This window comes from Schistocerca nitens, chromosome 3, assembly GCF_023898315.1.
Source record: "Schistocerca nitens isolate TAMUIC-IGC-003100 chromosome 3, iqSchNite1.1, whole genome shotgun sequence".
NCBI classification, from domain to species: Eukaryota; Metazoa; Arthropoda; class Insecta; order Orthoptera; family Acrididae; genus Schistocerca; species Schistocerca nitens.
In genome coordinates this window covers 372953308-372960098 of record NC_064616.1, presented here as the reverse complement: position 1 = coordinate 372960098, position 6791 = coordinate 372953308, and the positions used below count along the sequence as shown (strand labels likewise).

The window sequence follows — 6791 nt, the reverse complement described above, 5'->3', positions numbered from 1 at the left end:
TGTTACAAATGGGTTACTTGAAGGACAGCTCCAAGCCAGAAGACCTGTAACTTGCATTCCAGTGACCCCAAACCACCGCCGTTTACGACTTCAGTGGTATCAAGCGAGAGCTCATTGGACGGCAGAGTGTAAGTCTGTTGTGTTTTCTTATTGAAAGCTGGATCTTCCTCGGTGCCCATGCTGGCCGTGTGTTGGTTAGATGGAGAACAATTGGGGGCCTGCAACCAACCTTTCGTGTGCTAGACACATGGTACCTACACCTGGACCTATTGTCTGAGATGATATTTCGTATTACAGCAAGAGCAGTCTCGTGGTTATCCCACGCACCATGACTGCAAATATGTACGACAATCAGGTGATTCGACCTGTTGTGCTGTAACTCACGAACAGCACTACAGGGGGTGAGTCTCACGCCCGCCCATATACCGCTGTTGTAACCTAACGTGCTCTACAAAGGGGCGACATGTTGTCTTGCCCTGCTCGATCACCAGATCTGTCTCCAGTTGAGCACATATGGCATATTACCGGACGAAAACTTCAGCGTCATCCACAACCAGCATTAGTGGTCCCTGTTTCGACCGAGCAAGTACAACAGGCATGGAACTCCATCCCACAAACCGATATCCGGCACCTGTAAAACCACACCTGTGGTACTTGCATTCAACATTTCGGCTGGTGAACCGATTATTAATATACCAGCTATTCACATTTGCAATGGCTCATCTCGTGCCCATATTAACCTATGGTCTTGGATTATTAATCACACCTAGAAAAATGTGTTCGCGAAATTCCAATACTCTACATCAGTTACTTTCTCTTGTTGCGATTTTTTTCCGCCGTGTATTAACACAATTTTCAAATTACAAAAAGGACCATAAAAATAATAAATTAACATAATATTCGAACTCATTCTAAAGATCTGCTCAAAGCTCTGGATTTTAACTGCATTGTGTGAGTACATTTACTAGTCAGTTCTACATATAAAAAGTAACATTGGCAATTGCAGTATCTACTCTTCCCATGACCGTGGAACAAGACCTGACTGAACTTACATTTATGAAGAAGCAATAAATTCAAAACTCAACATAGCACTTTATACCAAGAAATAAAACTGTAAAATAAACTGCCCAGAGAAATTAAGAAGATTACTTAGAAACATCTTTAAAAAGGCAGTTACAGAGCACCTATTAAGCAATAGATTCTATACATTGATGGATTTCTTAGGTAACGCAGTAGGGGATTGGCAAAAAAATGTAACATAAAAAATAACAATAGCAATAAAAAAACAACTATCATTACACGTAATACTTCCACACTGTTTTTCCTTGTTACTTTTCTTTTCCGGAAAAAGTTACTCCCACAGCTGTGCAACGTATGATAATGACATCCCATCCTCTTTCTGAGCTAACTTCTTACTTGTTATACAGGGATGCTGACTCAGTCTTTCTGGGTAGCAGATGGTAAATTGTGGTACACGAAATGGAAACCAGACATTATCGCTATGGTCATGACATTATCTTATACGTAGTGTGTGGCGTAGCATTATTAAGCAATGTGCGTATAGTCGGTGTAGTGTATGTAGTTACTGCGAGTTAAACATGAATGAACAGTGTAGCTTTAGCCTTTTACATTATAAAATAACTTTTTTGAAAAACAGTATAGTAGGCTAGGGAGAAACCGAATAAGGTCGCACTGTTCTAAACAGACCGGTCTTGCATTCTGGAGAGTAGATAGAGACTCCAATATTCATTCGGCTATCCTGATTTTGATTTTCCGTGGTTTCTCTAAAATACTTCAGGCAAATGCAGGGATGGTTTCCACTATAAGCCTACCGCAGAGACTACCTGTCTCATACTTAAAATAACCTGTAAGTATGTAAATTCCAGTACATATGAATGTTATTTTTGTTGTTCTTAAATTATAATGGCCAGACATGTCCAACACATTTTTACAAATGACCTACAGATGAATAAAATTACTACTGAAGACTGCAGTCTCTTGTTCACGGTTGTTAGTTCAAGCTGCCATCGTAGTTTCTGCAATGACGTACTTGTACACCAGGAATAAAATCAGTCTCGGAAATTTTTGGAGGGATGATGAATACCAAACTGAAGTACGGGGGACAGCACGATTCTTGTGAGCAAGACGTCTAACTTTCACTTAAATTCACCAAGTTCTGGCGGTGTATGGACCATATTCAATGCCGTGTCCAGCAAAATGCAAATGGTGCCAACAATTTTACCCAGGCCTCGGAGACGCGGGTGATGCTGACCGGGAAAGAAGGCCCTGCACATCAATCACAGACGACAGGGACCAATCAGTCGAGGAACTGATTTGCAGCAATCGCTTATTTTCAAACGATGAGGACCTTCACGCAGCGGTTATCGAATGGCTCTGTGACAAAGAAGTGGATTCCTATCAACAGAACAGGCACTTAATTTTCAGTGCTTTCTGTAAGTTATAGCGTGATAACCACGCGATTCTTTACTGAGAATTGAAGCACTTCTGAACACGCTATAAACTGAGAATAATAGGCTTCTATGGATAGCTCCATCAAAAAATTACGTAGAGATTTGTCTTTAGGAGCAGGTTTTGTATTGCATGCCTACGCCCTGCGCATCCCCTTCAAGCGTTTTGTCAATACGGCATATTTTTTTCTGGAAGGAGTAAGCAGTTCATTTTTGATATAGTCGCCCCTGAAAATTGAGGTTTTTTCTTTCCTCTTACATGAATTAAAATATGCATTGAAAGCCTATTGTGGAGTTATAAATTGTTAAAGGATCAAAGTGGTGCGTGGCATTTCAAGACCGTGTTTAATGCGGCAGACGCCGTGTAACGTCACAGGCTTTCGCTGTCGTGTTATTCTACCAACCGCTACGAGCTCTAACAAATTGCAATAAACGTCAGAAACTTTGGTCTTCTTGTTATGGAATTACCTGGACTCCATGAACTTCGGATATGCAAAGGAATGGTTTTCTTATTAGCGCCACGGGTAAGTCCTTTCCTCATATTTAGCATAAACGAGCTCACATTTCCTGTCTAATAGTTTCACGTTGACGGCATATTGACACTTTGTTAAACGCAGGTCTTACTGTGTCTTCCGCTGAACAAGCAGAGAAATATGAATATGTCTCGGAGGCGTATGACTAAAAAATTGCTCAACCAAATAATATAAAATAAGAAGCAGTAATTGTACGACAAATGCAAGGGCAACCAACAATGTACACACATCGGTAGCAAGAGTTGTTCCTTAGGCATTTTTGATGTTTTAAATTTACTATACGATTTAACATTTCCTGTAATATGGCTGCGCTGTGGCGTCTCGTTTGCAAATCCACAGCTCCCATGGAAATAACTGCTAGTATAAAAGCGTGGTTCTTTAGGAGTTTATTATGCTCAGTGACGGAAGGGAAAATTTTGGATGGCACGTACTGTGTTAATCTGTAGCTACAAAACACACTAACACACTGGACGGACTTAGAGGAAAGAACAAATTTAGGGTAAGTATGCGATGGACGAATTTATCTCCTTATTAGTGTACATACACACAACGCCGGAGATATCCTGGCGTAGTTAACACAAAATCGTCTAAGTCAAACAAAAAAGTCGAATAACGTTCGCTACAAAATTAAAGGGCAACAAACAGCTGCACAAAATCTTTTCACATATATTCAGTAGCGAAAACCAGGATCAGATGAAAACTCTCCACAAGTACAATTCCTCGTTACATATCGTCACTGGATTTTAAAAACCGTTTAACGAGATTATTAAGTACTGGCAAAAAAGTATACAGAAATGCTATCTGATGTCAATGGGAACGACCTGTGGACAACGTGTTTTGCAGGTGATCGTAAAACGGAGCACATGATATAACGTAAATTATACGAAAGCTATCAACTATGTATAAATGTGTTCATAAAAATTAAAGGTCTATCGGGTGAAACTCTAGTGATGGTATTAACGGTGAAACTTACCTACGAGTAAAACAATCACGGGTCAGTTATAGCAAAAGAAAAGGAAAAATATAGACCAGTCAAAACAAATAAATGATTTCCAATATTATCTCCCATTTGTGTCAACCAAAATACACAAATAGGAACAAAACATACAAATTGAATTGCAGGGTGGAGAATGCAGAAACTCAATAGAGGCATGTACAAACTCACTCACACACATAAAAAAACATTGTGGCAACAAGTTGCGGTGCACGTTAGGGGCTTCTATTCATGTCAGACAATCCATATTTCGATTTCCTGATCCGTTCTCAGTTTGTGTTCGGTTTCGGGTGACCTCGTTGTCGAAGAAAAGTTAAATCCTAACCTTTCTTACAAGAATCAAATTAACGTTTCCTCTTTACACGACTGCAATCATAATTTTTTGTTTGAAAAAGGCAGGTTAGACACATGGGTACAGAAATGATGATAGGTCTTACAATCTAAAAAGTGCGCCACAAACAGTATTCTCCCACTCCGAGAAGGGCGTGGCAGTCAAGAACTAAGCACAGCAGCCAACGTGTGTCATAGTGCTACACCATTACATGGTGGTGCGAACTATAACAAAAATTACTGCTTTTTTCCTCTAATAATATTGCTTTGCTAACGAAAGAAATGTCTCGATCTCACTTCATTTATCTACATAAAATAGAAATTATGTGTTTCGGTATACTGCTGTCATCAGAGTCTGTGATACAAATAAGATGAAAAGTGATTTACGTATAGCAGCTTTTCAAATTTCTTTCAACTGAGAAATCTCGCTTCGTTACGAACTACAAGAAAACGGAGAAACAATACGTATCAAGAGGAAGGAATCAATCAATATAGAATTTATCATCAAATTTCTATCGAGTCGTGTCATGTTTAAATGCCAACAAGATACTCAAAACCGGAGTAGTCAGAGCAAAGTTTGCGTCTCATATGTCCTGAACAGTGCTCATCGCGACTTCATTGGTCTGCCTTCTGAGTGTGACGTAGAGATCTCCAGTTGGCACTTTTTCGCGGTACAGCTCCACACAAAATTTGGAGATATATTCTACATCGACTGTTTCTTTCTTCTCGATACGTATTTCTTCTGATAGTTTGTAGTGTAATTTTATGTCGCTAAATAAAGTGCGATTTAGGAAGTTCTTTCACTGTATGAGTCAACCATAACAGGTGATACTTTTCAAAATTTTCTACGTTTCATAATTATCGCCTTTCCGGTTGCCTCGGTACAGCTCCGATCGGATTTGTAACCTTTTGAAGCACTATGCCTTCTCCGGTTAGTTGTCTGAGTTGACTTTAATCTGACATGTTTATGGTATCCCTGTTGTCAGTGGCACCCCCTGGCTATCTGCTATCCCACAGATACACAGTTGTTCTGTGGTCAAGGGACAAATCTGCGTTTAAACATAGAGTCAAGGCTCTTTGAACGTTCTTAACATCGATAGACAATGACTACGCGGATTAGAAGTACAAATTCCTTACAAATCCTCAGCCATGCCTCTCTCATCAGGCCCCGACTTCGTTTTATTTCCACACTCCATGTCGTTTCCCAGGATAATTTAGACCACCTTCGCCTCCTTGACAATGAAATCATTCCCGAGAACAAATCATCTTGAATGAGCTACCCACTCGTCTTATCAACTGCAACCCACCCTACTCCTTTCATTCCAAACGAAATCCTACACTGCACTCCTCCTCTCACCTACGTTCCGTCTCTTCACCACTTGCAGTACTTATCTCACATGCTTTCTCATATTACGGCATCTTCAGTCCATCTGCATCCAAATCTCTCACCCAGAAAACGTTCCCGGAATCCCACTCTTCCATCATCTTTACATCTTTATAGGTTTCAAGACCACACGCCTCTTTAACATCCGGTCTTGCTTGAGATCATTTTTTTTATTATTATACGCGTATTTTTACTGGTTTTGCAATGCTGAAGAGTGGAAACGCGGCCAATGCTTCCGTCTTCTACTAGGGAACAGTGAAGCATAGATAAAAAATCCTAACTCGCTTTGTCTGCGTGAGTACTTCGTTGTCGAAGTACTGTGAGGATGATTTATGGCTACACTGTACTAGCAACAGGATGGAGCCCCAGTATGCTCATTACGACCAGTGGAGCATTTACTTAAGTACGCCTTGCTTGGCCTCCGGATCAGTTGCAGCGGAAGTGTTCCACGGCGATCAGTCACCAGCATTTTCTGCACTATATTATTCTTTATGCAGATGATTAAAGAAGGAAGTCTACTCGTAATTTGCTTCTACCCATGTAAAAATGGATTGACACAAAAGCCCTGAGCACTAACGCAATATACCGAGCGAGGTGGCGCAGTGGTTAGCGCACTGGACTCGCATTCGGGAGGACGACGGTTCAATCCCGTCTCCAGCCATCCTGATTTAGGTTTTCCGTGATTTCCCTAAATCGTTTCAGGCAAATGCCGGGATGGTTCCTTTGAAAGGGCACGGCCGATTTCCTTCCCAACCCTTCCCTAACCCGAGCTTGCGCTACGTCTCTAATGACCTCGTTGTCGACGGGACGTTAAACACTAAGCACCACCACCACTAACGCAATATCTGTCTACAGGTACAGCAAAATGCGCTGAAGCTGACTGTGACATTTTTCAAGCTGAATTTTAAAGGAATGTTAACAGTAAAACGCATTAATTAACCATGTGCTTATTTACTACCACTGTTTCTATACTTCACGATATGAAGGAACTGGATCTTGAAAACTATATAGAACAGAATATATGTTCATATGATCCTTTCCATCAGAATTGTCTATATTATTATCTCATAATTCATATTTGT

The 6791-nt window shown here is 40.5% G+C and overlaps 1 non-coding gene across 1 annotated transcript; it reads left to right on the top strand.

Moving 5' to 3' along the window:
- Positions 1-6297: 6297 nt before the first annotated feature.
- Positions 6298-6370, top strand: Trnaa-cgc (transfer RNA alanine (anticodon CGC)). The gene has a single exon. It is a non-coding gene; the product is annotated as a tRNA-Ala (tRNA).
- Positions 6371-6791: the final 421 nt, after the last annotated feature.